Source organism: Corylus avellana, chromosome 6 (assembly GCF_965113065.1).
Source record: "Corylus avellana chromosome 6, dhCorAvel1.hap1.2, whole genome shotgun sequence".
NCBI classification, from domain to species: domain Eukaryota; kingdom Viridiplantae; phylum Streptophyta; class Magnoliopsida; order Fagales; family Betulaceae; genus Corylus; species Corylus avellana.
Genome location: NC_142495.1, coordinates 13,360,480 through 13,383,700, shown reverse-complemented (window position 1 = coordinate 13,383,700; position 23,221 = coordinate 13,360,480).

Here is a 23,221-nt window from a genome sequence, read left to right as displayed (position 1 = left end):
CCATAATCCAATCCAATACATAATCCAATCCAATCCATAATCCACATACATAATACACATCCATAATACATAATCCACATACATAATCAACATCCATAATCCAATCCAATACATAATCCAATCAAATCCATAATACACATCCATAATCCAATCCATAATCCACATACATAATCCAATACATAAACCAATCCAATACATAATCCAATCAAATCCAATACATAATCCAATCCAATCCAATCCAATCCACATACATAATCCACATACATAATACACATCCATAATCCAATACATAATCCAATCCAAACCATAATCCACATACATAATACACATACATAATCCACATACATAATCCGATCCATAATCCACATACATAATCCAATCCAATACCTAATCCAATCCAATACATAATCCAATCCAATCCAATACATAATCCACATACATAATCAAATCCATAATCTCTAATACATAATCCAATATCTAATAAATAATCCACCAAAAACATCTAATTAGAAGGAGCCATTTGAAAATGCTTATAGGATTGTGAATTTCACATGCAACATTTCACAGCAAGTTTCTAATATAGCTACTAATAGTTTCAACCCACCCATTAGCAATTATAAGAACATACTATGAGGTTCAAATAATATATATATCCAATACAACTTCATTAAACAAAATCCAATATCTAATATATATATCCAACACAACACAACTTCATTAATAATATATATCCAATATTCAATAATATATACCCAACACATACTTCAGTAAACAAAATTTCAACACACATACTACATTCCAACACAACACATAACAAAACATATATATACATCGAAAACACATTCTAACACAAGGCAAAACAAATATACAATAAAACACATCTGGACTATCTACTAGAAATAAGTTTCAATTAGTCTCAACAAACTTATAGTTTAATCTAACTATATACAAAACAATAAACTGTAGTATGTATACAAACAGTGATGATAAATGACGTGTGGCGCCCAACTCAACACAGTCATCCCCTAACTCTTAATCTGCATTACCTGCAAATGAGTTGTGAACCAATAATAATCAATACAAAAATTCGAAGTTACTATGTAATATGATGCAAATATACGTAAGTTCTAAAATGGACCGCTGTAACTAGGGGTTTCTAACCATTGTTTCTAACAATTAACAATTGTTATAAAAACAAAATAAAATATATCATTACCTCTGTGGGGCGCAGATCCATACGTCGACCCGAACATGGCCTCGATCTGGCGAAAACGAGCGTCAATCATAGGATCTTTCTCTGCTATCTACGCTTTTTGTGCTTCAATCTGCATCGCCATCTCATCTATTGCACTTCTTTGTGCTGTCCGCTCTTCTTCCATCACACGTCTTTCTTGTGCCCGCTCCTCTTCAAGTTCTCTAATTCTATCCGTCATCTGTGAGAACGAGGAGCTCCAAGAATTTTGAGACCGTGTTTAGAACGGTGTATAGTATGAATGTATGCTGCCCCGCACCGATAGCACATTCGGACCTAGCTGGCGGACCCTGCCAGCATACTCAGGCTTATTTCTATGCGCCTGAGCATATGCTTCATCAGGTATCCACCGTACCGTCCCTTCCGCCACGGTCTTAGTATTTGCCGGGTCAGTGGGCATCAATTCCTTCATCCTCTCCTGTACATTAAAAAACAAGTTCGTATCTTGTATAAGGAACGTTAATTATAAATAATTTATCAAAATATATATGCTTGAGTACTTACACATCTTTCCCTGACCACGTCATTCGGATCGCCACCATCCTTCGTTGTGTGAGTCGTGATGTAACTTTGCGCTCGAGTTGGAGGAGTGCCGCCCACGGATACGGTCTGCATAGAAAATATATCAATACAACAACAACACAAACAAAAAAAATTAAGAAAAACATAAACCAAAACAACCGATTATATATATATATATATATATATATAGTAAAGATATATAAATACCTCTTGATATGTCGCTCTAGCGAAGCTCATCGACCTGGTATAGTGAGGTGTGTTGTTTTTTGCTCGCAATTCCTTCATCTTGGCAGCAAACTCCTACATGTATATCACTCTTAAAATGTCAGGCCTAACCCAATTACAATTAATGAAACTAAACAATTACAATTAATTCCACTAGCCAATTGCTCCTTTTGTCTTCCTATTCAAATATATTCATATATTTCTTTACTATATATATATATATATATATATATATATATGCAATTGATAATGTTGTTTCACATAAATTAGATGGGTCATTGGGATGGATCATGGATCAAATTTCTCAACCTTCATTGGGATGGTTTTTTTTTCCCCATTTTTCCATGTTCTGTTTTTTGTTCCTAAAAGTTGCTTTTTGGGGAATAACAACTTAAAAATAACTTCCTTGTTATTTTTCTTTTTCTTTTTCTTCCTTGTTTTTCTTTAGAAAATAACTTCTATATATATCATTCATAAAATGTTTTGAATCTCGTAATTGCTGAGTTGAAGAAATTATGATGATCTCTTAGTTGTATGTCAATGCATCATGAATCACGAAAATAAAAAAAATAAAAAAGCTAAAAATTTTTAGAAAACACCCAAACATGGACAATAATCAACAACGGGAGATCGATCATCACAAGCCTATGAACAAATTAAAGCAAACCAATCAAGAAGACATATTCTAAAAACACTCCGGACATACCTGATTTTTCGGGTCGCACCATCTCTCCAACAATTCATTCAAGTCCTCGGTGTCGTATTTCCTAACGGCAACCTCACCCATTCTTGCCTTCACTGAGTCTGGAATATCGCCCTCCTTGATTTTTAACCTACGTTTTACAGCGTGTCTCCAACTCTTCAGCTTCGAGCCTATATCTCTGAAGGCGTTCCTTTTAATCGCCTCAAGATCGTACTCAGGCGGCATGTAGAACTGAGTCTGCATATATAAGTCGAAAAAATTAGGCGTATAATTGCACACATTAACAACGTTTAAAATATTGAAAAACACATGCGAAAATATGAGAAAAAATTTAATCATACCATCAAGGTGTCCCATACATCTTCCTTCTCACGGGGATGTACATGCTCCCATTCATCCCGGAGCCTAACATAAGTCCCAGCCCTTATGATGTTGCCTGTCTCCCTTCTGAATTTCATCCCGCTAAATCCTACGGGCTGCCACGCCTTATTGTACTCGCAGACGATTTTTTGCTCAGGGGGGGACCTCCCACTTCTTGTTTGATGGTGGGATGTCCACCACCTGAAATTTGGTGCTCCCGTCTCCCCCAATCCCTAACACATTAATAATTACAAATGTTAATTGTTTGAAATTTAATAGTAACTACATAAATTTTATACATATTCAATATGGGTATTTGAAGCATATATACTTACTTATTGTCCGGAGCTGGCGAATGCCCAACTCTTCTGGAGGATCAACGGCCTCCAAGTCACTTGAGCCATCATCCGCGTCCTCCCCATAGTACTGTGTCTCGCTATCATCCGAAGGCGATGGCTCACTGTATGGGATACTCGTGTTCAACTCAGAGGGAACATCCTCTCTACCTCACCATGTTCACATATCCCCAACTCGCTCATGGTAGGATATTGTCTTCCAAGATCATATGAAGCATCCGTGCCATACGGAACCTGCTGAGACCCTTCCCCATGCTTAGGAAGTAAGGGTCTATACCCCTGGTCGTCTATCTGTATGGACCCCCGTCGTCTACTCTTCCCCCTCGTACTCATATCAACCTACAAAACACATAATATACCCAATTAATTATGTATATAATATATAAAAAAAGCACCACAATAACCAATCAATGTATAAAGAAATAACATTAAATACGTCAAAATAATGTGAACTATATATATTATTAAAGTTTTAAATTTTTTTAAACCACATACGGATCTAAGTCTTGTCAGATGTAGTCAATGTCATCATGCGGATCCACTTCATTATTCCTGGTCAATAGGAGTGGCTCACACTCGTAGTAGTTCACACTTTCATCATCAGAACCTTCACCTTGTCCAACGTCATATACGTTTCTAGGTTTAGTCCTTACAACACAAGCCCAATCAGGGTCCCTTTCATCTTGGACGTAAAAGACTTGGTCAACTTGTGATGTTAGTACATACGGCTCATCAGTAATTTCCTGGCCCTAGTGGACAAGGTTTTTGAAGCTGACAAGCAGTATGCCATACTCGTCTACTTTGTACCCCCTGTCCCTCGTGTTGTCTGCCCAATCACACTTGAACAAAACATACTTAGTCATGTCGAAGTACTCCACCTCAATTATTTCCGTCAACTTCCCATAGTACATTTCGCCATCAACAGTTGGCAATCACACCCCGCTGTTCTGGGTCCTTTTTTTAGCATAAAATGCAATCGTGCAAAACAGCTTTCCGTTAACCACATATCTGTTATATCTGGTCGCTGTGGCCTTCGGCCCTCTACAATGCGTTACCAGTTTGTCACCTATTTCCTTCCTTTGTCGATCATCCAATCGATCGACTTGTTAGCACATATGTACAATTGACCATAAGAAAGTTAGTTTTGTTAGTTGTTATGAACCAATAACTAAATATAATGGATCTGTAACAGTTATACATCACGGTAGTCTTACGTAGTCACAGTACCAATCGCAGAACAGCGCATGATGTTGGGTTTCCAATTGGTCCTCCGTCATTCGCCCCCTATCGCATGATCGCCTAAGTGTATCCATGTGCACCCTACAATACAAAGTTTAAATTATATTATAATTCACAACTAAGGGTGTAAGGTGATATTGAACTTGCATACACTACTAACACGACTTACGTCTGTAGTTGAAGGAACTCATCCGAGTTAAACAAAATGTATCGGTGAATTTGTGTCAATGTGACACGGTCGAGGATGACTCGTGTTCCCGCACCCTTTGAACCATCTGGGTTTTTTAGAGCCCTATTGTGAAATGTTGGTGCGTGATCTAGATACCTTGAGCAGAACGCCACCAACTCTGTTGCTATGTAACCCTCCGCAATGCAGCCCTCAGGAGCCGCTTTATTGCAAACATTAGATTTCAACACCCCAAGGCTTCTACATATGATCATAATTCATTCATTACAGTTAGTGACGGTTGTATATCAGAGAAAAGATAATCTGATGAATATTAGTAAAGTTATTTTACCTGTCCGCCGGATACATCCACCTATACTGTACCAGTCCACCAAGTCGGCATTCACGGACAAGATGCACGACCAAGTGAACCATCACAGTAAAAAAACTTGGGGGGAAGACCTTTTCCATCTGGCACAAAGTAATATAAATGTTACCCTCTAGTCGGTCCATATCATCTCGTATCAATGACGTTGAATATAGGCCCCTGAAGAATGCAAACATCCCAACAAGTGGTCTAACCACGTTTTCTGGCAATGATCCACGCAATGCAATAGGGAGAAGTTGTTGCATAATTAAGTGACTATCATGGCTCTTCAAACTGAATATCGTACGATCACTAAGTTGTACACATCGAGAAATATTCGAGGCATATCCATCCGGCACCCTTACATTCTGAAGCACTTTCAAAAAATGTGTTTTTTTGTCCTTAGACATCGTGTGACAAGCTGCGGGCATATACGTTTGACCATCCTCACCCGTGTACGGATGAAGTGCATGTCTCAACCCCATGTCTTGCAAGTCTGTGCGGGCTTGGATGTTGTCCTTCGTTTTCCTTGGAATGTCTAGTATTGTGCCAAGAATGTTGTCCATCACATTTTTCTCAATGTGCATGACATCAAGGTTGTACCGCAATAGATTATCTTTCCAATACGGCAACCTAAAGAAAACACTTTTCTTCTTCCACAATACGTTAGCAGTCTCGCCTTCTCTTTCTGTCGGCCCACTCTTCTTCCGTTTCTTATCTTTTTTCTTATTATCCGTCCTTGCTTTACTGGCATTCTCATCTCAATATGCCATATCTTGTAATTGTCTAAGAATGTCATCTCCATTTGGCACATCTGGGGCACATTCAAATTCTTGTTTCCCGTCAAATGTTATTTTATTCCTCCTCTACGGATGAATGGGCAAGTATCGCCTGTGCCCCATATAACAAAATTTCCTGTCGTGTTTTAACCGCGTGGACCTCGTCAAGTACATATAGCAGGGACATGCCTTCTCACCCCTGTTAGGCCAGCCAGACAAATCTGCGTATGCCGGGAAGTCATTAATTGTCCACATCAACTGCGCCCGCAGCACAAAGTTCTTTTTTTGGGACACTTTTCACCTTGTGCTGTGCCTATACCCTAATCTATGATCGTGGTAGTCGAAGTAGACACTGGAACAGGAGACCGAACAAGCCTCTCCCCGTGATAATACCAAGTTCTATATGCAATCATTATTCCCTTAACCCCTGTCAAGTGGTCAAATACCAAATCCGGCAGGTGGTGCTGCTTATTACGGCACACCTTACAGGGGCAGTGAATTTTTCCATCAGGGATTGTACAGTTCCTAACTACAAACTTCACGAATGATCTACACCCATCTCTGTATTCCCTCGTACCCCTAGACTTTGTCATCCAACTTTTGTCCATAGCTTTAGTTACTGTAACCCTAACTGAATAAAATAAATCTAAGTTAGTTAGTTAGATGTCATTTTTTTTCTTTTGTGTATTTGTTTAAGTACATCATTTCAAATTTTTGTATATTTTTAACAAATAAACACATACATTAAGTATTAATTATAACATCTACATAATCAAAATTTGCAAAACCTAAACAAAATTAAGGTCCAAATTTAAAAACATTTGACATGCCACATGGGGAACCTAGATAAAATATATGTGGCTATCTTATTTGCTGCAAATTTTTTGTTTTCGTTTTTTATGACATTTACATAATCTAAAGTTGTAAGACCTAAATTAATTATTTTGTTATATATGGGGACCCTAAATAATTAAATAAATTATTATAAATTTACAAAATCTAATCATAAATTAACGACCAAAGTAGATATGCATTTCTTATTTGTATATATATATTTGGTTACGACAATGTGCAAAAGAAAAACCTACACAAATATGGGTCTAAATGTAAATGCAAAATCATATACAAAAAAACTAATTTCAAACCATGAGGGTACCTAATTTTGCATGCATGCATGCAAATACATTAAACAATATTTTCACCATATACAAAACATATATGTCAAACAAGTAATATTATATAACATAAATCTTAAGCAAATAAATTAATTAGCTAACATGTAAAAAGAATTTAATTTGCTAATATAATTACTACATCAACAATATATAATAACATACTGTAGTACTATAAATAGCATATTTATATAATTTATATAAATAAATAAATAAATAAATTAGTTTATATATATATATATATATATATATATATATATATATATATATATATTAAATCAGGTATATATAAACCTAAGTTTTGAGAGTTGATCGGGAAAGGCTTGGTCGCCGGAGGGAGCAGCGGCGGTGATGGACGCCAATGAGAGAGAGAAGTACCACCGAGGGAGAGAGAGAACCACCGAGAGAGAGAGAGAGAGAGAGAGACAACGCGCGATCCAAAGAGGCCTAGAAAACGGCTGAGCTGAGAGAGAGCACGCGGGTGAGAGAAATGCTGCAGAGGGCTATGGAGAAAAAAAAAAATAGCGGATGAAAATGGGTCTAGCTTGAGTTGTGCGGGGGAGAGAAAGAAAGAGAGGAAAAAAAGAAAAAGAAAGGGAAGGCGCAGCTGGCGGGCGCGCCTTCCCGAGGACCGTTTTTGACGTGCCACATGGCACATCGAGAACTCTTGACGTGCCACATGTCAAGAACTCTTTTAAATTTTTTTTTTCTTTTTTTGGTAAGAATTTAAATTTAAATTTAAAAACTATACAATTTTAATTTATACCATTATTTATTATATCAATTTTTTATCTTATATAACACATTATCCATACAATATACTTAAAACTAATTAGATAATAAACAAATTAATATTCTAAACGTACAAATAATAAAATTCATTTGTTTAATTAATATTACTAGCTAGAATAATTTATGCATGAGAATTTCATATCATATATATATATGAATGAAATGTTTGATTCATATGCATGTAATAATATTAATTGTACAATAGTATATGATTATAATACTAGCTAATTGGCATGCATGTGATATATATATACGTATATACTAATTAATTTATACTAATATGATATAATTAATTTTTTATATCAATTCAAATCTTAATTTTGTACAAATTAATATTATAGATGTACATATAATAGTATGATTATGCATGTACACACAAATACAACCACACACACACACACACATATATATATATATACACGCATACATATATACTAAGTAATTTATACTAATATGATAAACTATAGTTTTCCTATCCAATCAAAATTAATTTTTTATGCCAATTAACATTAATTGTTTTTTAATACATATTTTTTTATATCAAAATTAAAATTAATTTATATATATATATATATATATATATATATATATACATGTCATAAAATTAAACTTAATATTTTTTTTGACGTGCCATGCATGACATGTCAAAAACTGCATGGCACGTCAAAAACTTATAATAATAATTAGATATATTATATTATTTAAATTATTATAAATTATATTTATTTTAATTTTATTAAAATTATATTTACTCTATCATATAATTTATATTAATATTATATTTATTCTATGATATAATTTTTTCCTCTAATATAACACATTATTCAATTACAATTAATTAGAGAATAAATAAATTAATATTCTAGATGTATCCACTGACCGACCACATATATTGTGTTTGTCGAGTTCATGTGAGGTTTGCGGGTCTTATAAAATAAATGTATCAAGTATGTATTATATATTTTTTAAAAAATAATATGGCTAGCTATCATATTAATATTACTAGACTGATCGATTTATGCATGATAATATATATGATGTTCAAATTAATATTAATGAAATGGTTGAATTATATGCTTACATGTAATAATTATATTAATTGGTATACAATATATATATAGAATGATTATGCATGCATATATTTATATATTAATTGGCACGCATGTGATATATATATATATACACGCATACATATATACCAAGTAATTTAGACTAATATGATAAACTATAATTTTCCTATCCAATCAAAATTAATTTTTTATGCCAATTAACATTAATTGTTTTTTAATACATATTTTTTTATATCAAATTAATGTTAATTTTTTTTTTTACAAATTAACATAAATGTTAATAAAGTTTTTGACGTGTGGAATTGAAACGTCAAAAACTTTTGACCTGTTAATTCCACAGGTCAAAAACTTTTGACGTGTCAGTTACACACGTCAAAAGTTTTTGACGTGCCATTGTGACACGTCAAAAGTTTTTGACGTGTGAATTAACACGTCAAAAGTTTTTGACGTGTGGAATTGACACGTCAAAAACTTTTGACGTGTTAAAATGCACCACGTCAAGAATATCTTTGTTGACATGTCTACTTAGACACGTCAATATGTTTTGACGTGGCAAACATGAGTTACTGTTTGCCACGTCAAAAAATACCTTTTTTTTTTGTAGTGTTATATTTAGATAATATGTTAATATGCCAATGTTTTGATCATTTTATGTATATCTAATATTTGTCAACCTAAGGGCATGGGTGTATTCTCTTTAAGCTATAGATTTTCCTAAGTAACGAGTTAGGTATGGGTGTATACTCTAACTCTTTTCTTTCTTAAAGGATTTAGCATGGGTGTATACTAAGTTATTCTTTAAGAAAACATATATTATGTGAAAATCGACAAACACGTGAGGCTTAAGGCATGGGTGTATACTCACAGTTCCCCATGTGGACTAACTCAAGAACCCGGTGTGAATTTTTTTTGTTACTTTTATTAAACCCAGCACTCGGTCATCCAAGTTAGTTTAACTAACTAGTCCATACCACATGCATATGTTGATCAGGCACACACATATGAAGAATTCATGAAAGCAAGCATTAATCAAGTTAAATATCACAACATGATCATCACAAGGGCGCGCCAATATTGAATATTAACTAAACATAACTAGGGCTTCAATCTAGCCCTACTAAATAAATTAGTTATACATAAGGTTGATGCTAAACATCTTCATAAAATAAAATAAAAGAATAAACCCAAAACTTGAATTTGAAGAGCTCCAATTCTTCTCCTTCAAAAGTCTGTCTATTCTAGAGGCTTAAGGGTCTATTTATAAGCCTTAGGAATACTCTAGAAGCCTTAAAAATCGTAGGGTTTGAGCCCTAGTTCGCATTAAGTTACAAAACCCTAAAAGTTGCACTTTCCATAACAAGGCTGGCGGCTGACTTGGTCATCACGCACGGGTGCACTCGATCACAGCATGTGTGCGATTGATTGCAGGTCTGCAATCGATCCTCTTTGTGCTGGCACTCGATTGCAGATGCCTTACGCATTGCGGTCCTCGCCTGTAGTGCGCTCGATCACAAGTCCCCTGCGATTGATCGCACTACCAGAGCCTTTCAAAAGCTCTTTTTAAGTCCAAAACTTTTGAGATTGCTTCTTTTTCTTCAAATGACCTACAAAATCAAGGAAAACACATAAAAGAACTAAAATGGCATAAATTAACTAAAACTAAAGGATTAAAACATATAAGTTAAGGACTAAAAATATGAATATTTTAGTACTTAACATTGGGTACGACATGAGCAAGTTTATTGAACAAAAATAAACGTGCAATTTGACAAAGGTTTGAAAGTGGTGTTGTCTCTGTTAATACACCATAAAAATATTGTTTTGTTGAAGTAAAAGGGTGTACTTCTAACGGCATTTACCTAAAGGTTTTAATGCAAAAAACTAATGTTTTATCATGTCATAACTATCATATATGGTCTACTAGATATATTACCGCTTCTCAGTAGGGTTGGTGCTGTCTAGAGGGACCTGTAATACAATACCAGTGTCTCAACCATTATATGCTACCGTCTATAACATTAGCAACCCAACCGAGTCCAACCTCGAGTGGCTCTTGTAGTGACCCACCAATAAAGGTTGCACTGGTCACGAAATAACCATTGAATCTAAGGCCCTTATATTACATCCATACACACATTTGACCATAGAGTCGAGTTTATATTGTAAGCTTATGGCCATTATACCGCATTTACTAGTATACCATGTCATATGATGCATCTTATCAACTAGTTATTAAAGCAGTTACCAAGTTATACAAAAATATAGGCATGTTCATATCATACGCGTGCTCAGTCAACAGACATATCGCATGTTTTTAAGGAAAGCAGTCGAAAGTGTTTACTTACCTTGTACGCTCGCTCGAGTTCTTCGACATCACAAATCCCTGCTATAACGAAATACGACACATCATTATATGCAATACTAGAGAACTCTCTGAGTGACACAATAAGCTATATCTAACGAAAGGGGGCCGTTGAAACCCTAAGTTTGCACATTCGGGTTTTTAGGCATGGTTCTATGTTACTAGGGTGTGGTTCATCTCATCTTATGCTCCCAATGGACACATGCAAAGTACAAAACAAGCTAACATGCAAACTATAAAGAAATCAAAGGCGGATTAAAAAACTCTTTAAAACATTCTTGGTCTTTTAAAGAAAATGGGTATAAGAACTTGTCAACGCACCTTGAAAACTTGTAATACTAAGAAAGCAATAATAACAACATGAAGGCAAAGGAAATGGACAAGAAATTACCTTGATGATGGCAAAACTCTACCAAGGCTTCCTCCTTCTCCTTCAAAATCACTCCTCACTCTAGGATTAGGGTTTATTGGTGTGAGGGGGGCTGAAGGTCGAGGGGAAGGGTTTATATAGGGGCTTGGGCATGCTCTCTTCTGAAAAGGTGGAGAATGGGTTAAAATTACTTTTCAGAGTTGTCAGTGAACGTTTGGGTACTATAGGGGCGAAAGTTTGTGTACTATTACACAATCGATAAAAGGGTTCAAGCGTACATTTGGGTATTACCTAATGGTTCAAAGACTGGCAAACAAATGCTCATGGTGGTCCCCCAAGCGAATGCTCGCACTTAGGTCAAGAGCGTACGTTCGGGTGGTCCCCCTTGTAACACCCCTACTCCAAGTAGTATGATATTGTCCGCTTTGGGCCAAGCCCGCACAGTTTTATTATTGGGTTTATCCCCAAAATGCCTCATACCATTTAGGCACCATTTACTTCGACGTAAAATGGTTTCCAAAAAATGATTTCCACATTTTACAGTGTTTACTCCGACTTAAAATTGTGGTCAACGGAAAATATTTTCCTTTTAACCGAAAATTCTTCTTTCATTTTCGAAAAATGGTTTACGGTTTTGAAAACCGTAAACCATTTTTCGACTATGAGCATCTCATTCTTAAATCGATGGATCTTGCCAAGCCCCGCCTAGAACCTTGCCAGTACTTGACCGAGACTTGCCAAGGACCCACCCGAGACCCCTCCGAGACCTGCCCAGGACTTCATCGGGACCGGCCCAGGACTTGATCGGGACCCTCCCAGGACCTCGCCGGGACCTGCCAGGGACTTGACCGGGACCAACCCAAGACCTGACTGGGACTTGCCTGGGACCTGCCCAAGACCTGACCAGGACCCGCTCGGGACTTGACCAAGACCCGCCCGGGACTTGCCCGGGACCCCGGCAAGACCCACCTAGGACCCGCCCAAGACCTAACTAGGACTTGACCGGGACCCACCCGAGACCCCGGCGGGATCCGCCTGGGACTTGCCCTGGACTTGACCGAGACTCGCTCGGAACTTGACCGAACCTACCCAAGACCCGCCGTGACTTGACCGAGACCCGCCAGGGACTTGCCTGGGACCTCACGGGGACCAGCCCGAGACTTGACCAGACTTGCCCAAGACCTGCTCGCGAGTTGCTCGGTCGGGTCCTGGGCAGGTCTCGGTCAAGTCCCGTTGGGGTCCTAGTTAAGTTCCGGGCAGGTCCCAGCGGGATCCCGAGAAAGTCCCAGGCTGGTCCCGGGCGAGTCCCGGGCGGGTTTCAGTCAAGTCTCGGCGGGGTCCTAGGTAAGTCCCGGGAGGGTCCTTGGCAAGTCCTGGGCGAGTCTCGGTCAAGTCCTAGTGGGGTCCCGGGCAGGTCCCGGCGGGGTCCCAGGCAACTCCCGATTAAGTCCCGGTCAAGTCCTGGTCAAATCCTGGGTAGGTCCCAGTGGGGTCCCGGGCAAGTTCTAGGCGGGTCTCGGGCAGGTCCCGAAGGGGACCTTATTGAAAAAAAAAATTTATTTTCCATATGCACTGTAAACGTCGAAAAATGCTTTCGACAGAAAACATTTTCAGGGAAAATGGCTTTCCAAAAAATATTTTCCGACGGAAACCATTTTACGTCGAAGTAAACAAAGCCTTAAAGAGAATATATTCCACATAAACATATCATCTTTTTCATGCCCAAGCAATGTGGGACATCACAATCACCCCCTCTTAGGATCCAGCATCCTCACTGGCAACCCTCATGGGCTTGTGCACGCTCCCCCCATCTTAGGAGGGGCTATGGCTCTAATACCATATGTAACACCCCTACTCCAAGTGGTATAATATTGTCCGCTTTGGGCCAAGCCTGCATGGTTTTATTATTGGGTTTACCTCCAAAAGGCCTCATACCATTTAGAGAGAGTATATTCCATATAAATACATCATCTTTTCCATGCCCAAGCAATGTGGGTCGTCACAATAAAAGCTCTATTTCTTAAACTCAATCCCAAACAGGCTCTATATAGATTAACTATTAAATTACTAGTTGTCCCAAAATCTTAAACTTATAGGAAAAGGTAAATATAATCAATTAACCATTATTTTAACACTCCTCACATGTGGGCTCAAACCCCCTTTTAATAGGCATGGCCCAACACGTGGAATATTTAATCTAAATGGGAGGTAAATTGACAGAGTCAAGGTTCGATCTCATAACCTTTGGCTCTGATACCATGTGGCATCCCGCATCGCCTGGGGTATGGAGATGGGGATGTGCTTATATGTATACTTACACCCTTCGTGACAACAACACATTCTCATAGCCCAGTGGTGGCTAGGGAGGAACAAATCCTTGAGGGATGCCAGGAGGTTGTGGGCTCGACTCCTGGTAGGCACCAAAGAAGACAATATTGTTGTAGGAAGGGCTCTGCTATGCTGCTGCTGTGTGTCTTTGATCCCTAACAACACGCTCTAAAGCCTTGATGGTCATGATCCCATGAGAACTACAGTTAAGCGTGTTGCTGCGAGAGTAGTACCAAGATAGGTGACCTCCTTGGAAGTCTGGTGTGGAGGAGTCAAAAAGCGGACAATATTGTGTGTCATTGGGCTGAGGTGTTACAAATGATATCAGAGCCATTGCCCAGCCTGAGAAGGGTGGAGTGTGCACAAGCCCATGAAAGTCGCTAGCGGCCACTCGCTGGGATGCCAAGAATAAGCTAATCCCATGAGGGTTGCCAACGGGGACGCTGGGTCCTAAGAGGGGGTGATTGTGGCGTCCCACATCGCCTGGAGTATAGAGATGGCGATGTGCTTATATGTATACTTACACCCTTCATGACAACAATGCATTCTCCTAGCCTAGTGGTGGCTAGGGAGGAACAAAGCCTTGAGGGATGCTAGAAGGTCGTGGGATCAACTCCTGGTAGGCGCCAAAAAGGACAAAATTGTTGTGGGAAGGGCTCTGCTATGCTGCTGCTGTGTTTCTCTGATCTCTAACAATGCGTTTTAAAGTCGTGATGGTCATGATCCCATCAGAACTCTGCAGTTAAGTGTGCTTCTACGAGTGTAGTACCAGGATGGGTGACCTCTTGAAAAGTCTGGTGTGGAGGAGCCAAAAAATGGACAATATTGTGTGTCATTGGGATGAGGTGCTATTGTGGCATCCTACATCGCCTGGGAATGGAGATGGGGATATACTTAAATGTATATTGATACCCTTAATGACAATAACACATTTTAAAGCCGTAATGGTCATGATCACATCAGAACTCCACAGTTAAGCATGCTTCTACGAGAGTAGTACCAGGATGGGTGACCTCCTCGGAAGTCTGGTGTGGGGGAGCCAAAATCGGACACTATTTTGTGTCATTGGGGTGAGGTGTTATACCCCTAGTGTACATTCGGTCAGAGAGTGGGTATCTTGGGTTTTGTTTGAAAGAGCTTAAGGGTTTGGGCTACTCATAAGGGGTTTAAGTTTTTTGGGTTAAAACTATGTTTTATGAAAATGTTTTGTTGCCATGTAGTAAAGTATTCGCCTTTTAAAACTTATTGTTTTATCAGGTATTACACTAGGACCCAGTCGGGACAGGTGTGGGACCCTGTAAAAACTCAACTGGGACACTGTCGAGACCTAGTTAGGAAACCACCAAGACTTGGTCAGGACCTGATGGGACCCTGCTTGGACTTGGTCGGGACTTGCAAGACCCAAACCCAGCCGGGTCACCACCAGGAGTTGGTCGGGACATTTTCGTAATTAAAGTTTAATATGATTAAATGAAAATATTGTTGTGCAAATTTATTTAACTCGCAAGTGCATGAATCAATTGTAGTTAATGGATTGCAAGTGCGAGATCGAACCCACAAGGAATTGTATTCTTGAAAGCAATTTTAAATCTAAATTAATTAAACCCTAATTTAGTTCCAAATTTTTGAGAGATTTTTTTGTTTGAATGAAAAAGCAAAAGCATGAACAATTTAAAGTGATTAAAATCTTATGACGAAGCACTAAGGTTTCGGAATCTGCACTCACAAATTCATAACAACATAATTTCATGATCTATAATATTCCCCAAAGTTCTCACATATAAATTTTAAGTTTGTTTTACTATTTCTTCAAAGAATTAATCAAAAGATCCCATGTATCCATTCATAACACAAATCACAAAAGAAATCCAATATTCAATCAAATCATTAATTGTATCTGTAAATCACATGAAAATATCCAATCTTTATCAAAACATCAATTGTATCCAGAGAATAAATCACAGGGGAAATCCAATTTTTAACAAAGAAAACCAAGCAATCAATTGTATTGAATAATCTTAAATCATCAAGTGTATCCTTGAATCACAAAAGATATCCAAGAGTTATTCAATCCAATTGATTAGAAGTAAAACAATAGAACAATTAAACCATTAAATTGGGAAATATTACATACATGAAACAAAGTTGCTAATCATAAGTGAGGCTTCATCTTCAACCTTTGTTGAAGGTTTAGCCTCTCATGTTATTGAAAGACAAAACAAAATTGATTGAATTCATAATGTAAAATCGAGTACTTACAAATAAGAATCACAAAATAGAGATCCAAAAGCTAGAAAAACCTTAAACTCTCTTCTTTCTCCTCTGCAATCTTGAAATTCGTAGTCTCCCCAACTAATCTGATAATTCCCTATTTATAGACCTAAAACTTAGGGTTTTACAAGTTGAAATCGGATAAAATTCATCCAGGTTTGTACAATTTAATTACGAGACGATTTTGGAATAGTAAACGTCCGAATTAGGAAAATCCTATTTCACAATGAATTGTAGTATTTTAAGTTATCTTTCCAATGCCGCTTGAATCATCTCAATCGAATATGTGAACAAAAAGTTATGATCAAAATACTGAGACGTGCAGAATCTGAATTTGAATCCAATTCGAAATTTTATCCAATCTTATCCTTAATCCGATTTAATCATTTCTTGGATTTGGTTAAACTGAACTACATCATCTAGGTTTTCTCAAAGTATGTTTTCTTCCAAAAAGTAATTTTTCTTCAACACCTACAAAATACTAAAAACACAAAACTAACACAGAACATCAGATAATAACACAGCTAAAGGATTAACATAAGTAAATTAAGGGGTCCAAATATGCAATATTTGGCACACATCAAATATATATAAACTAAAATCTTAGATTTTTCGTACGCGTTAAAAACTGGAAAATATTTTCTAGGAAATCTTTTTTAACAAAAATGTTTTCCACTAAAAACATTTTTCGATGGAAAACATTTTATGTCGAAATAAGTGGAGCCCTAGTATTCTTCGAGTAGTTTTATTTTGTAGGAAACCTTACTCATTCATTGTAGGATTTGGAATGGGCGGAGGTGTTGAATGACCATTCGTTTAGTGAGAGTTATCGCGACCAGTCTTTTGGCCAATCTCCCTAAAAGCTTCTCGGGTAACCTTTCAGTGCTTTGTTCACTAATTTTGTTTGTCCATCCATTTGAGACTAATAGGCTAAGCCAAGGACTAATTGGGTTCCATGCATGCAAAACATATCCTTCCAAACGTGGCTGGTGAACACTTGATCTTGGTCACTCACTATGTTACTTGGCATACCATGTAATCTAAAAACATTGTCCAAGAACAACTGTGCCACTATCCCTGCAGTATAAGGGTGAGTAGGTGCTATCAAATTTGAGAATTTAAGCTTAGAAAACTATGCTACTCGACATCCCATGCTAGCAAACTTAGAAAACTAGGCAGCCCCATTAACCTCATCTAGTAATTCATCAATAACGAGGATGGTGTACCTATCTTTTGTGGTCTCCTTGTTGAGTGTTCGATAATTCATACACATCCGCCATCTCACATCTACCTTTCTAACCAACAAAACATGAGATGAGTAAGGGCTTTGGCTTGGCCTTATGATTCTTGCTTCTAGCATTCCTTCAATCAGCCTTTTTATTTCTTCCTTTTGGTTGTGTAATACCCAAAACAAAAACCTATTTACTAAACACACATGGCTTTTAAAAATCAAGGAGGGAGTAATAAAATCAAAAGAATGAAATTTGTAATATTCACTATTAAAAAAAAAAAAGTGTAATAAAATGGGTAAAACAAGCAATTGAAAACCCTTGAATTAACAAAGACCCTTTTATAATAGTTTATGTAATTAATGGCTTAAATATTGGATATTTGAAGGAGTGATTGATCACTATGTGAAAGGTTTTCAATTAGTGCCATGTCACAAGAAGTGATCAATTAGTGTCAGAACATCATGCAAAATCAATGTGTCCAAAATATCGACAAACATTGGCATTGACTTATAACAAGCCCTAGAACCCTATGAAGCTCATTTGCTTGACATTCAACAACCTAGAGAGAGAGAGAGAGAGAGAGAGAGAAATGAACCACTTTTAGGGTTTCTTGAGGACAAGGAGGAGGAAACCAACACCATCTCGAGGTATAATCCGAAATCCTAACCTCCATTTTTGGTTTGTTAAGTTACATTTTGTTCATATGTTGTTTAAGGTTGTTTAATGTGTAGATGAAGTTAGGTTATGGGATATTTTTAAAGGAAGGTTGTGGCTTTATGTGTTGTTTGTAATTTTGTGGCTTCATAGTCTAAGATTAGGTCTAGAAAAGTGCTACAATGCACAACTTATTTTGCGGGGTAATGTTGTTTAAGAGCAAAGTGAGTGAAAAAGGTGACATCTTTAAAGGATTTGTTAGGACCTTAGAACACTCTATGAACATGTGGTTTTAGGTAAAGTTGAAAGCTTGGACATGAAATGACCCAAAATGGGTTCTAAACAATGAGAGATCGATCAATTCCTGTCAGTGATTGATCAATGCTCGAGGAGTGATTGATTAGCCTTTGACAATGATTAATTAGTGAAGCCCATAAATAAAGGTTTAGGTTTGTAAGTGTGATTAGGGTTTGTATTTTAGAAGAGTGGTTAATAATAGAGTATGAATTTGTAGAAATAAGGAGCTTGACTCTTTGGAAAGTCCGAACTTAGGTTTTAGTGTACAATGTAACTAATTTCCCATGAGGATGACAAAACAATTTATCGTTGAGCATGACTATTTTCATTTATAAATTGTGAATTTTGACGTACATGATTTCTCTTGAAGATATGTTGTGAGCTCTAATAAGGTTACAAAACGTTCCAGACCAAGTTCATTATGATGTCTTTTTGACGGCTTCATGACAAAAACACACAGATACGTCAAAAAGCTATATTTTTCACACCAAACCACTGTGACATGAAAACCACAATAAGACTAGTTTCGACACCTAGAATATGGTCAATTTCTATAAATTAACAAGTTTAATCCTACAAAAAAAAAAAGAGGAATAATTCAAGTGAATATTTCCCCATCTTTTCCACATCTCATCCTATAAATTCAATATATCAACTATTAAATTTGTGAACTCATATGGACCACACACAAACTCAATTGTGAATTCATCCATTCATTATGGAGATGGTTAAAAAATGGATAAAAATAGAGTGAATTCTATCATTTCTAAAAAATAAAAATAAAAATAAAAATAAAAAATCTTAACAGCCCAATAACATAATTAGTTAAAATATGATTCATATGATAATTCTATATTATTCAACAAAATAATACATATGCGAATGCAAAGCATAGGTTTAGTATAAAAACATAGGCTAAAGTCAAAATGTTTCATTTTCTTCTTTTTTTTTCTTACAAGCAAAAGCATTATTCTAAACGTTATGAATAATATGTGGGGGGAAATCTATATGGGCTTTTTTGTCTTATTGCTAGTCTTGGGGAAAAATTGACAATATTTTTGTAGTTTTCGGGGCGGGGGGGAGGGAGAATATTGTTACAATTGAAAGTTTGGGGGAACATTGTCAATTGGGTGGTAGTTTGAGGGAGATATGTGGACTTTGCCCTAATAATTATAGAGCTCAAATTTATTAACATTATTGAGCTCAAATTTATTAATTATAGTTGGAATTAAAAACATGGAACAAGTGCAACTTGTATTTTTATTTAATAACTATCTTTCGATCATGATACCACGCAATGTCGTATTAACAACGGGCGGAACTACCCTGTAGCGAAGCCCCCAAGCCATAAGGTGGTCGTTGTAAAGAACTACCCTACAAAAAATTGTTAATGTTCCCCCCTAATGACGAAATTACCCTTAGTAAAATAATTAAAAAAAAAATACTAAACCTTCAAGAAAAAACCTAAAACGAACCAAAAAAAAAAAAAAAAAAAAAAAAAAATCCAAACGGTGGCCAATTTTTTTTTTTAAATAAAAATTTAGGTCTAAAAAAAATAAATTTTCGTGTTTTAAAACTAAATAATTTTTTTTTTTTTTTTATGAAAATTTCAGTTAAAAAAATTAAAAAATTAAAAATTTTAGTTACAAAAAAATTGTTCTTTCAAAAAAAACATATATATTATTTTTAAATTAAAACTTTTCGTTTTTAAAAAAAAAAAAAAAATTTTTTTTTTTTTTTTTTTAATTTATAAGGGTATTTTTGTCTTATTGAGAAATCTATATTGACATTTTTGTTTTATTGCTAGTCTTGGAGGGAAATTTACAATGTTTTTGTAGCTTTGGGGATGGGGGGGAATATTGTCACAATTGAAAGTTTGGGGGGGATATTGTCAATTGGATGGTAGTTTGAGGGAGATATGTGTATAGGGCTGTTAAGTGAGCAAAGCATCTCGCGAGCAAACTCGAGCTCGGCTCGCATAAGCTCAGCTCGTGCTCGACTCGAATATTAAATGAAACGTTTCGTGAACACGAATCCTGGCTCGAATATTAGATGAAGCTAGCTCGGCTCGATTCAGCTAAGCTCGTGAGTAGCTCGTATAAGGCTCGAATCGGTAGTTATTCACATAATTCCTCATATTAATATTAAAATTGATGATTGTTTTTTTAATAGCATCATTTTATTATAAAATAATGCATATCTTTTCTCTTCGAAACCAAGTGCCTTGTTGTATTGACTCGAGCTCCATACTTCGTTAGCCAGACTAAGCAAATGCTCATATGCAAGCTAACTTCTTGAGCCGTTTAAAAGTACTTGAAGTTTAAATTTATAGTAAAAAAATAAATTAATAAATTAAATATAAGAGCCAACTCGTGAACTGACTCGGCTCGATTTATTATGAGCTCGAGCTCGATTTTTTTGGCTCGTCCTTAAGCTCGGCTCGAGCTCGAGTAAAATTTAAACAAGCCGAGCCCAAATAAGAAAAGCTCGCTCAAGCTCGGCTCGTTTACACCCGTATATGTGGACTTTACCCTAATAATTATAGAGCTCAAATTTATTAATATTATTGAGCTCAAATTTATTAATTATAGTTTGAATTAAAAACATGGCACAAGTGCAACTTGTATTTTTATTTAATAACTATCTTTTGATCATGATACCACGCAATGTCATATTAACAGCGGGCGGAACTACCCTATAGCCAAGCCCCCAAGCCATAAGGTAGTCTTTGCCCAACACCAAAGTTGTCTTTATTCATTGTCATTTCTTGTTAAGTAGAAAGATATGAGACTTCTTCCTATGTTAAATTGCACTACTGGATGCTAAGCTTATAGCACCAATATTGTAATTAATGGCGTTTTAATAAGACTTAGAAAATGTTGGAAAATGGCATTTTAACCTTATAGCACCAATATTAGAAAAAGTGTGGCTGGGAGGAAGAAAAAGAGGGAAGAAGAAAGAAAAAGAGAAAACGAGGGACTGACGCGTATGCGTGTTTCCAATGCCCATTTAGTAACGTGTCAACTTTGACACGTTACTAAAGTTTTCGAATTTTTTTTAAATTTTTTTTTTAAGTTTTCGATTTAGTAACGACATGTTACCATTTTAGTACCGTGTCAACTTGACACGTTACTAAAGTTTTTGATTTTTGATTTTGATTTGATTTGATTTTATTTTTAATTTTTCGATTTAGTAACGTGTCAACTTTGACACATTACTAAAGTTTTCGAATTTATTTTATTTTATTTTATTTTATTTTATGTTTTCGATTTAATAACGTGTCAAATTTGACATGTTACTAAATAGTAACATGTCACAGTAGACACGTTACAAATTGTGTAGTTTTTTGTAGTGTTACTAAATAGTAACATGTCACAGTAGACACGTTACAAATCGTGTAGTTTTTTGTAGTAGATCAGGTATAATCAGTTAGACCATTGGTTTTTTCATATAATAAATAAACTAGGTAGTAATATACTACTATGCATATATTTAATTATGTCAGTAAAAATAGTTAATCAAAACTTGAAAATTGTCATCCATCACACCAACACCAAGTCCTCTATTCTTATAAAATATTGATGGGTTGATTTTTATTTATTTATTTGTTTATTTTTAATACTCCACCATCACCATGTGTACTTTTCTCAATAATATTTTGATATTTATTCCGGTTTCAGAGTAAAATAACGATTCAATTTTCGAAGAACAAGAAAACACAAAGAGGATCCCTCTGGTTTCTTCTCTTTTGTCTTCTTCTTGCATATCTAAAGATTTGTTTGGGTTTGTGATTTTAAAAATAACCATTTCAATACGCAATTTTTAAAAATATTATTTTTAGGAAAAACTTCACTGAACTTCTGAATTGTCGTCAGTTTTGCAATATCTCTTGTTTTTTTTTTTTTTTGACATTGACATGTCCTCACAATTTGCAATATCCCTCTTAAAGTTCAATTTAATTAGTGTATCCATATTTTAATTGTTTACAATTAACTTTTTCGAAAATACCCCATTTGTTTTAGAGGAAAAAAAAAATTGCAAAGATTAATGTGTTTGTCTGAATTTAAAGGTATTTGCAAAAATACACATGCCTCAATCTTTGCAAAATAAATAAATAAATATTTTTTCTAAAAAAACAGGAGGGTATTTTGTAAATTTTGTTGGGATTTAACAAAAATTCCTAACAGATGAGGATATTGAAAAAAATAAAAAGTTCAGTACACTAAATTGAAAGACTTTAAACTTTAGGAGGGGACATTACAAAAGGGGTGATATTAATTCACAAAGTAAGTGAAGTTTCCCCTCATCTTTAAAATTGCAATGATCATTTGGTAAAATTTGTTGAAAAGTGTTTTTTTTTTTTTCCCCAAATAAGTATTTAGTATGAAAGTGAGGTTTTTTGTGCAAATTACCAACAAGGACATTATTTATAAGAGTTTGCAGCGTGAAATTATAACGTCTATTTTTAAAAATGCAATTCCAAACCCTTTTTATTTTTCTTACAATTTCTTTAAAAAACCCAAATTATCCCAACAAAATCGCAATACTGCCAATACATGCTCTCACAAAATTAAGAAAAGGAATGTTTGAAATCATGTGGTGCACAACCAATAGATTAACATGGGCCACGTTCAAAGCCATCCCACATTTATTTTCTAGTTGGTAAGGTGAGGATGTGGATTTGCATTACTGATGATGCAACCT